The sequence below is a fragment of the Gossypium arboreum genome, chromosome 13 (assembly GCF_025698485.1).
Source record: "Gossypium arboreum isolate Shixiya-1 chromosome 13, ASM2569848v2, whole genome shotgun sequence".
Classification (NCBI taxonomy): domain Eukaryota; kingdom Viridiplantae; phylum Streptophyta; class Magnoliopsida; order Malvales; family Malvaceae; genus Gossypium; species Gossypium arboreum.
The window spans coordinates 3,315,164-3,326,883 of record NC_069082.1 but is presented as its reverse complement, the minus strand read 5'-3'; the positions used below and the strand labels follow the sequence as shown (position 1 = coordinate 3,326,883).

At 36.0% G+C, this 11,720-nt stretch overlaps 1 long non-coding RNA gene across 1 annotated transcript; it reads left to right on the top strand.

Annotated features, from left to right (window-relative positions):
- Positions 1–10,989: 10,989 nt before the first annotated feature.
- Positions 10,990–11,495, top strand: LOC108462382 (uncharacterized). The gene is made up of 2 exons (XR_008277308.1): positions 10,990–11,117; positions 11,276–11,495. It is a non-coding gene; the product is annotated as an uncharacterized LOC108462382 (long non-coding RNA).
- The last annotated feature ends 225 nt before the right edge of the window (positions 11,496–11,720 follow it).

The window sequence follows — 11,720 nt, the reverse complement described above, 5'->3', positions numbered from 1 at the left end:
TTCAATCCACTTTCTTTTTGTTTTAATATATATGGTTTTGTTTAATGTTTGTTTTAATTTAATTTAAATTTTATTCTGTAATTTAATTTAATTAATGTTTTATTCTATAAAAACATACTTATTAGATCATCCATACGATAGTAATGTAATGTATAATTGCTATTTAACCCCTTTTGATGGCTGTCGATTCCACCAATATAAACCTACACCTAGTTTGCAAATTAAAGCAGTATAAGGAGTGGGGTCGATCCCACAGAGACTGGAATTACTGAAAATTGTTTGTTTCTTGACCAGATTAGTGTCTGGGCAGTTGTCATGCCCGCGACGTTTGGGGGGGGGAAATAAAATATGAAACCTGAAATAAACACAAGAAAACGTAAAAGGTAAAAAGTAAAAGATGAAATAAAAATAAATAATGAAATAATTTAAAGGAAAATCAATAAAACTTAGCTCATCCTTAAGCACGGGTTTTCCCGTCTTTGACCCGTTCCTCAAAATTAGGTGAACTCCTCTTTTCCGATAAGCTAGTTATAGCTACCAAGGACGCCTCGGACACCAACTCTTCCTTGTGTAAATTAGTTATGGAACGTACTATAACTAACCCTTACCGATCGAACAACCTACGAAACGTTCGTGATTTAGAACTCCGACAGCTTTGTGTTCTAGAAGAGCCTAGCTCGAACCAATGCCCTCAAACGTTTGGGACATTTAAATCCGGTTACTACTTCCCATGACGAAACCAAACAGCAATCCCCACTTGGCATGCCAATGTGTTCACGGAAGACCAATTAGACAATCGATCCTTTCGGAATTCCAATTGTACGTCTCGCCACACTAACTCAAACGACGTCTTTTTTGACTTAGTGTTGTCTAGACTTTGTGAGTTGACGAAGTCATACTCTTAATCCAGAGAAATAATAAATATTGAAAGTTGGGAGTTAAACAACTCGGGTTCGTAACTCATGGGTTTTTTGACGGGGTTAACACTGACTTAAAACTGAAAGGGGTTTAGTGTGGCATGAATTTAATCATGCTTGAAGGTTATGGAAATGATAGAAATTATATGAAAAAGGTAGTGGAAATGGATAGGAAAAATATTTGCAAAGAGAATTAGATAAATTTTGTAAAAAGAAGACAAAATAATCTAGTGCTCAATTGAATTAAGAAAAAGAAAAACAAGGTGGATAACGGAATTCCAAAATGAAATAGGAATGTAAAGACAATTGATTAATGGATGATTTCCTAAGAACTAAAACCCCCTATTTATATAGATAGGGTTTACTAAAAATAGCTTAAGAAAATTAATATAAAATCTAAAATAATAATAATTAAAAATAAATAAAATTAAAATAAACTTAAAATAGAATTTCCTATTTTTGGCTTTTTACAAAGTCAAATTTATGACTAGTCCTTGGCTTGCTCAATCTTTTCGCTTTGGCCCATTCCAATAATTTTCTTCTAATTTGGCCCCTTTTCAGCTTGCTTTTGATCAATTGCATCCCTGACAAGAATTAAGTCATAAAAACACTTAATTAGCAGGATTCAGTTCATCAATAAACCAAATTAAGCACAAAAAATATGCAATTTGACATGTTTATCAAATCCCCCCTACTTAGCTCATGCTTGACCTCAAGTATGTTGTTCTTTCAAACATTAGAATTAATTCCACAATTTATTAAAAATTGAGCCCCTTTTCCATATCCTCAATCAATGCAAACAACATAGGCAAAAAGAAATAAATGTTCAAAATATACATTTTAATCAACAAGTGTCATAAAATTGAAATATGTCAACTAAACAATTTCGCTAAATTGAGATTGAATCCCATAATTTGCATGGCATTATTAATTAACTATGCATCAGAAAATTAATAGACAAGATCAAACCTTTTTATGTGAACTAGGATGACAACCCAAGCACCCTATCCCGGTTACTCAGTTCAAACAGTCTTTATTTATTATGTATTATTTTTTCTCTTTTTTTATTTTATGGGGTGTTCAGCTAGCGGAATGTTTGTAAGTTATTGACTTGTCACTCAAACCTTTTTACGCGAGACAAGATGACAACCCAAGCACCCTACCCCGGTTACTCAATTCGGTCACGTTTTCGAAACTTCATTCATAGCCTGAACATTTATTAATTTATTTATGCACAAGCAAATATATTTTATTCAATCAATCAATTCATGCGAAAAAATTCTAGCTACATATACCAATTTTAAAACCTAAATGTCGACCAATTTATATACTTAAACATTTAATTCGAAATTTGCCCAATTGCTTAAATCGACTTAAACATTTAATTCGAAATTTGCCCAATTGCTTAAATCGACTAAGTATGAGGTTTTAAGGCTCAAATGTTGAATAAATTGTCGAAAGAATTCATCGTAAGATTGAACACATGCAAAAGAGAAAGACATGCAGCAAAAATTAACACCTTTATTTTAAGTTTTAATCATAAATCCTTAGTGAATTGCACTTTTATCATTTATATGATTTAGTCCCTATGCTTAAATTAAGTACTAATTCAACAAAATTACTTAACCAAAATTCAATTCGCTTCTAATACAACTCCTTAAGTATTAGATAAAAATGTTTACGAGTCCGCTTTATGAAAACGGGGTCCAGAAACCAAACTTTCTAACATCACTGACTTTTGGATCATTATACCTTCCTTTACGGACTTGATCGTACCAGTCCTTAGCAGAGTCTTTCTATCCAAACCTTAGTCCGGAAGGACTCGTCGACACTCTCGTGTTGTGTTGACCTTTATCAGGCCTCGCCACTCTACAAGCCCGTCCTTATTCCACCTTGTTCGTAGTGGTGGGATTACTTCTATTAATCCACCTCTCACACCAACCATTGCTTGGGGTACTCTTCTGCCCCATAAGTAAAAAGGGGCAATCCAACTTGCTGAACTGACAAAGCCCTTGCAACTATACGAGCTTGTCATCTCACTTGCTCGTTTCCTCCATGCAACTATACGAGCTTGTCATCTCACTTGCTCGTTTCCTCCATGCAACTATAATTTCTAGATTTTATATATATTTTTATGAATTTTTTATATTTTATTTCTATTTATTTTTACAATTTTTTATGGTTTATACAAAAAAAATTTTACGACATGTTAAATGACACTTTTTCTTTAGCTCAATCTAACTAATTTTTTTCTTAACCTCGGTCAAAAGAGGTGCCAAAAAGCATAACTTGATATACTATAGGTATTAAATTAGAAAAAAAAAAGAATTTAAATACCAACATAAGAAAATAAATATAGTTTGAGGGACAAATCATAAATTAAGCCACAATGTTATATAGTTTAATCATTTTATACAAAGAAAAAGGAACATTACACATGATTAAAAGAAATGAAAAGTCATTGCATGAATAAATGTGAGTTCAAATATTGTTTTGGTAGATAGAAGCTTTATTAAAGGAAAATATAAGCAATGGTATATGAACGTGAGTTTAAAATGAATTACAAGGTTTTGGAATTAAAAGAGATTGTATTATAGAATAAGATCGGGATTAATAGAAATTAATTTCTAGTTTAACAAATGCCTGAAATGACAATTAATCTAAAGACATGTTAGCAATTACTTAAATGACAATTAATCTAAAGACATGTTAGCAATTAAGCCATTTAAAGTCATGATTATTACTTAACATCTTCCACTAACTAGAATTATAACATAAGAAACTAGTAAACTAGTTAATAACTTAAGCTTATAGACTGCTAATTACTTTCCACTCTCTATATATGTGCGCGCGTGCGCGAGTTTCCCTTATTGGGAAAGAAAAGATGAAAACATCATCTTCTCCATCTTTTGTAAATCGAAACAAAAAGAAAGAAAGGAAACATTCCTCTTATTTCTCAAGTGTTGTGGCTTGTAGCAATAAAATTGGTAAGTTTTATTTTTAATTAGAATTGAAATGTTGATAAATGGTACTTAATCAAGAAAATATATGAATGTGAATTAGGAGTAATATTAATGAATAAAAGATTAGTCTACATGTAATAATAAGAAGAAGGGGTAATACAAAAATCATATGAGTAGCACTATATAGAGGAATGCTTAGCGTGGTGGACTGGTTATCTTTTTTGGAACGCTAGAAAACTGACTTCCATTAACAATAGAGTAGAAAAGGCCTGGTCAAAAAAATCAGGGCAACAAAATTACATCAATCTCGAGAAACCAAACAAACATCAAAATACCCAAAACAAATATTTGAGCGCCTCTCAACCCAAATAAGAAGTCAAAACTAATAGTGCAAAAAGAGCTCCATTTCCTCGTCAATACAGAACAAGGTCACAGAAGTTAAATCGACTGAATCACTCCTCGCCAATCTCCGTCAACGTAAACAGTAGCCACATCTGGGAAGAAAGGCCCACCTCGTGGAAGCAGATGAGCCACAATATTGGCACTTCGATGGAACATTACTCAACAAAAGATTTTCTTTAATAAATCCTTACCACCACCACTAATTTTCCATCTGTCTGTTGTTCCAATAGGGTCGGAAACGTGTAAATTATTGTACTAAAAAATCACACAAAGTTCAATTCCCAGGGAAGAGAGGTGGATCACAAGGATCTCTTAAATACCAAGTCTTTCCTTAGTCAGAATATTCCTTCTAACGTAATTTAATAGCACAATTAAATACTACTATTATACCCTCAAATATTGAAAGAAAAATAGGACAAAAAGAACACAAGAGTTTTAACGAGGTTCGGTAAATTATACCTACGTCCTCGGGCACTAACACCAGATGAGAACTTTACTATCTCCAAAATATTACAAACAAATAGAATTCCTTAAGAATTCTCAAATGGGAGAAGAGAGAAAACTAAGAGAGAAAGATTGGTTGGGATAGTTGAAATGAAAAATGAAAAGGCCTATTTATAGTTGAAGTTCAGGGACTAACTTGCAAATGGCCTAAAAAATTAGGGACCAAAATTGCAATTATCCCATTCAACTTTTCAACATTCGGTGCAACTTGCTTCACCTTTTTAACAAGTTGCTTCCTACCTTTGTTGACTTTTCAACAATCTCCACCTTGAAGATTTGATTAGGATAATCACATCCTCACACACTTCCTTCAACTCCCCAAATTCGATAAAGCTATCTTTTGTAGTGCCTCCAAATACGCTCTCGAGCGCCATACACCTGAAGGTGCTCAAATTCTTAGGATGTTAATCAAGTTCAAACAATGATTAAACTTGATTGTTGTTACCACCTTGGTCATCATATCTGCGAGATTATCTGCTGTCGGAATCTTCTGAAGTAGAATTTTTCCTTTTTCAAAGACTTCCCGCACAAAGTGATATCTTACGTCCATATGCTTGGTTCTTGAATGATAGACTTGATTTTTTGCTAAATGAATAGCGCTCTGACTGTCACAATATAAACTTATGTGACTTTGAACAACTCCCAAGTCTTTCAACAATCCATTAAGCCAAATAGCCTCCTTAACGACTTACAGAATCGTCATATATTACGCTTCAGTAGTAGACACACCTCAGTAGTCATAAGGTAGACTTCAACTCATTTGGGGCTTTCGTAGAGTAAACAGATACCCGTAGTTGAACGACGTTTATCTAAATCACCAGAAAAGTCGAATCAACATATCCGACTACAAACCCGACCAAGTGCTTCATCCTGTTCAAAAATTAAACCAACATCTACGGTTTTTGAAGATACAGTAGAATCCATTTCACACTTGCCAATGTCCTTTTCGAGGATCATGCATATACCGCTCGAACTCCAACACTTGTGAAATGTCGGGCAGCGTACACACCATCGCATACATCAAACTCCCAACTGCATTAGCATATGGGACTTTTGCCATATATTCTCTTTCTTCTTCGCTTTGGAGATAATTGAGCACTAAGTTTCAAATGAGAAGCAAGTGGGTTACTTACATGTTTTGTGTTTTCATTTACACCAAAACATTGTAATACCTTTTTCAGATATTGCTTCGATTCAAACAAAGCTTGCCTCTCTGTCTATCTCTACTTATCTCCATGCCGAGAATCTTCTTGGCCTCACCTAGATCTTTCATCTCGAACTCTTGATTCAACCGAGCCTTCACTTATCTATCTCTTTTGGCTCTTGAGCGATTAACATATCATCAACATACAAGAGTAGATAAATGAAAGATCCGTCATGCGACTTCGCAAATACACACAATTGTCATATTTGCTTCTTGTGTATTACGCCTTTTCATAAAGCTATCAAATCGCTTGTACCATTGCCTCGGGATTGCTTCAATCCATATAGCGATTTGTTCACTTACAAACCCAATTTCTACCACCAAGATCTGTGTATCCTTCGGGCTGAGTCATATAGATCTCCTCTTCTAACTCACCATGCAAGAAAGCCGTCTTAACATCAAGTTGAGCTAGCTCCAAATTCAATTGTGCTACCAAGGCCAACAAAATTCTGATGGAGGAATGCTTCACAACAGGGAAAATACATCATTGTAGTCAATTCCTCCTTCCGGCGTAGCCTTTAGCTACCAATCTTGCCTTGTAGCGAATATCTTTCTTGCTAGGAGATCCATCTTTCTTTGCGAATACCCATTTGCATCCGATTTCCCTTTTACCTTTCGGTAATTGCGCCAACTCCCAAGTATTGTTCTTCCAGAGAGACTGCATTTCTTCATTCATGGCGCATTTCCATTTGTCACTTTCTAAGATTTGCATTGCTTCTTGAGAAGTGACAGGAATATCATCATCAACAACGGGAAGGGCGTAGGCCACCATATCAGTAAATTGAGCAGGTTTACGAATTTCTCTCATTGGCCTTGCAACTGCAACTGGTTCTGGTGTACTTAATGGTTCTTGGGTCAGAACCTCTTCAACCTCTAATTCCTCCATTGTGGCTGGAGAATTAGACTTATTAACTGGGCAAATCCCCATCTGCTCAAACTCTACCTGTTTTGGAGTACACTCCACCTGCTGTGGAGTATCGCTCGTCTGAATATCTTTATCTGCTACATTTTTCAATGTGGCAGATTCATCAAAGGTAACATTTACGCTTTCTGAGATCATTTTCTTTGTGTCTAAGCACCAAAGACGAAATCCCTTCACTCGAAGTGATCCCATAAAGAGAGCTTTCTTTGCCCTCGGATCTAACTTTGACTCCTTCACATGGTAATATGCGTGGATCCAAACATATGTAAGGAATCATAATCAGAGCGGTTTTCAGACCATACCTCCATAGGAGTTTTTCTTTCTAATGCGAGATGATGGCAAGCGATTAACAAGATGGCGGCGTATGTCACAGCCTCAGCCCAAAATTGCTTGCCCAACCCAGCATTGGACAACATACATCGAACTTTCTCCAACAATGTTCGATTCATACGCTCTGCCACTCCATTCTGCTGTGGTGTATCCCTAATTGTAAAGTGTCGAACAATACCATACTCTTGGCACACATCGAAGAACGGATCACTTCTATATTCCCCTCCATTGTCCGTCCTAAGCCGCTTGATTTTCTTGCCAGTCTGGTTTTCGATCATAGTTTTCCATTTAAGAAAAACTCCAAGCACTTCATCTTTAATTTTCATGGTATACACCCAAACTCTTCTGGAAAAGTCATCAACAAAAGTAACAAAGTAGTGTTTTCCTCCCAACGAAGGTGTTTTGGAAGGCCCCCACACATCTGAGTGAACATATTCCAAAATACCTTTTGTATTATGGATAGCGAGTGCAATTTCACTCTCTTTGCTTTCCCGAACACAATGCTCGCAAAATTTTAATTTGCAAGCCTTTGCACCTTTCAACAATCCTTGCTTTGCTAGAATTTGCAAGGATTTTTCGCTGGCATGTCCCAACTTCATATGCCACAACTGCATTGAGTTCAAGTCTTTGTTACTTAGGAAGTCTGCGATGATGCTCCAATAACTGTACTACCTTGGTAGTAATACAAGTTATTTTTCCTGATGCCCTTCAATATCACAAGTGCGCCAGATGTCACTTTCAAAATCCCATCTCTCATAGTAACAACTGAACCATTGGATTCCATGGCTCCCAATGAGATGAGATTTTTCTTCAAACTGGGCACGTACCAAACATCAGTCAAAACTCTGGTTGATCCATCTTTATTCTTTAATTGGATTGAACCTATTCCAACAGTTTTACAGGCATTGTCATTGCCCATATAAACAACTCCTCCATTTAGTTCTACTAAATCAGAGAACCACTCCCGGTTAGGGGACATATGATAGGTATAACCCGAATCCAATATCCACTCATCTGAATGGAACGACGATGATGATGCAACCAGTGATAGTTCGAGTCACCGGTATCATGCTTTACAACACAAGCATCTCTGCAGACTTTTCCCTTATTCTTGACTTTGGACAATTTTTCTTCCAAAGGCCTTTCTCATGACAAAAGGCACATTCATCTTTCCCAGTCCGGACTTTGACTTTAATCTCCCTTTTGAGTTTTCTTCCGAGTGTATGAACGACCTCGGACTACTAAAGCTTCAGTATCTCGATTGAGTTTTTCTGTTTGTCCTTCTTTCTCTGCTCATAAGCGTATAAGGCCGCATGAGACTTCGCTCGAGATATATCACTCCTCGCCATGAAGTAGAGTAGTTTCTAGGAACTCAAACTCCTCGAGAAGTAACCCCAACAAGATCAAAGCCAAATCTTCATCTTTGAATGTCTCATCCATATTCAAAAAATCGGTGACTAACGATTAAATTTGGTGATGTGATCATTCATTGTGGTACTTGGGACGTAAGTGAAGCGAAAGCAGTCTTTTCTTCAAGTGGAGCTTATTTTGACTGTTTTTCTTCAAAAATTTTCTTTAAGTGCCACCCACAACTTATTTGCGAAGTCTTCTTTGAAAAAGCATACCTCTGCTCTCGAGAAAGGCATGATCGAATTGTGCCACATGCCAACCGATTGATCGCCTTCCAATCTTTCTCCCATACATCATCTGGTTTCTCTTCATCAATGGCAATGTCTAGACCTCGCTGAAAAAGGGCATCTAGAACCTCACTTTGCCACATACCAAAATGGCCCGTGCCATCAAAGATCTCCACGCCAATCTTGCATTTGCAATTGTCGATCTTGTCCACATGGACGATGTTGAAGCTCCTACACCGACCGTTTTCTCCATAATCTTTCAATATACCTAAGGAAATCTTTTCTGATGTGGAAGATCAGTTTAAACTGCAACCACAGAGCATACTACGATTAACCTTCGGCTCTGATACCACTTGTTGTTCCAATAGGGTCGAAAACGTGTAAATTATTATACTAAAAAATCACACAAAGTTTAATTCCCAGGGAAGAGAGGTGGATCACAAGGATCTCTTAAATACCAAGTCTTTCCTTAGTCAGAATATTCCTTCTAATGTAATTTAATAGCACAATTAAATATTACTATTATACCCTCAAATATTGAAAGAAAAATAGGACAAAAAGAACACAAGAGTTTTAACGAGGTTCGGTAAATTATACCTACGTCCTCGGGCACTAACACCAGATGATAACTTTACTATCTCCAAAATATTACAAACAAATAGAATTCCTTAAGAATTCTCAAATGGGAGAAGAGAGAAAACTAAGAGAGAAAAATTGGTTGGGATGGTTGAAATGAAAAATGAAAAGGCCTATTTATAGTTGAAGTTCAGGGACTAACTTGCAAATGGCCTAAAAAATTAGGGACCAAAATTGCAATTATCCCATTCAACTTTTCAACATTCGGTGCAACTTGCTTCACCTTTTTAACAAGTTGCTTCCTACCTTTGTTGACTTTTCAACACTGTCTTCATTTGGTGATGTGAGTTTCTTTATAACCGTCAATAAGTCGCCTTCAAAACCAACATGCATGAACCCCAAATCTGCTGCAAAAGTTGTCGCCTGGATCGCTGCCACAGCCTCCGCCAAAAACGCGTTGGGTATCTACCTATTAGGTTGCACACTAGAAGCCAGGACCAGACCTTCAGTATTTCTAATGACATACCGGAGCATGATTGTTTAAAGAGGTTCCTTAAAAATAGCATCAAAATGAGTTATTCTAATGTTTTTAACGAGTTTCAACCACCAATATCCTGATGTGTCAGGCACGAGGGACTTTCTGGCTTTAAATACGGCAAAGGAGGTATGTTAAGCTGATATTTCAGAACAGAATTCTCTGATATGTTTTTGCTTCAGTTTCTTTTGAATATTAAGAAGAAAAATGACTTATGAGGTTAAAATTGTCAATTTCATATTATGAAATTTGAATTATTATTATTTTATTTTAAAATAATAAACGAATTATTTGATACAAAAGCTATATATATGCGATGTGAGGTTATAACCTGACATCTTTCTACAATACTTTCTGAAATTCCTTTGAAGACCACCAAATTAGTTTCATCTTTTTCTTCGTCGACGAAACCCCGATCATGTCACAGCTTCAGATTCCTTTAGGGTTTTGATTTTGTTTCCACCAAAGAAGAAATCCTTTTTGATAACTTTAAACCGATCATCAAGGGCGATCCCATACCTTCTGGTGTGCTGAAGACGCGCCATATTTATGGTGCAAATCGTGAGCCTTGGAATATCTTCGACCAAGAATTGCCAGAGTCTTTCTGGATTCTCACAAAGTTGAAGAAAAAGAGCAAATCAAGAATCGAAAGAACCACGGGAGATGGATGTTGGCTCCAACAGTTTGCCAAAGAAGTGAAGAACAAGGACGGTGGCGAAGTCATAGGGTATGATAAATACTTCACATACACCAGCAAGAAAAACAAGAAATCAAATGGTCAATGGATTATGCATGAGTTCTTTTTGAAAGAGCAAGAAGCTGTTGGTTTGAGTGATTTGGTTATCTGTGAGATTAAGAATAAGGATGCCGCTGCTCTGAGCTCGGATTACGAAGAAAGTAAAGGAGAAATCAAGAAGAACAAGAAACGTAAGTTGATGGAGGTGCCGTCGGATTCAACAAATGATTTTGCTACCGTGCCCGTGGAGAATCAGACATTTGATTATATGGCTCCAGAAGTAGGAGGCTTCTCACCCTTCTCTGCATGTTTAGACCAACAACCAAACCCTTGGACGTCGGCAGGTGTTGGTGGCAATCTTGGAGTGCCTGATTATAATTCTCACCATCTGGTACCTGCCTAACCCTTGCTTTATTTTCATTTTGTACGTTTATATATTCATAAGCTTGTTCATGCATGCTATTGTGACTCAATTTGTGTCTCTCCATCTCTCTCTCTATATATATTTGATTCTCAAAACTAACCATTGGTATTGATTTGTATATTTAGGAAGAAGCTAATGAGGCTGGAGACGGTAATCTTTTCTTCACGTTCCAAGAACTGGACAGCATTTTGAACTCCGATCAGAGTTGATGTAAATGCCTTCATGTGACGACTTTTTTTCACGTGGTTTTCTTCCTTCTAAATTGGAAGGGTTTTCCACTTAAATTTGGTGTCTTTTTACATTGCCTTTATTTATTTTAATATATTAATACACTAATTTAAAATATATTTTAAAACTAATTTAAATATTTTATAATCAAACATGATTTTTTAAAACTTAAAAACCCTGGTTTTAATTACTACCGTTGAAAATTTTAATTATCAATATTATATTATTATTTTGGTTTGTGTGTTATTAAATTGTTATTTCTAAAAATAAATACCTCAAAATATGACATAATAATATGTAAACTTAATCAAACAATTATTAAAATAATCCCAATTATGACGT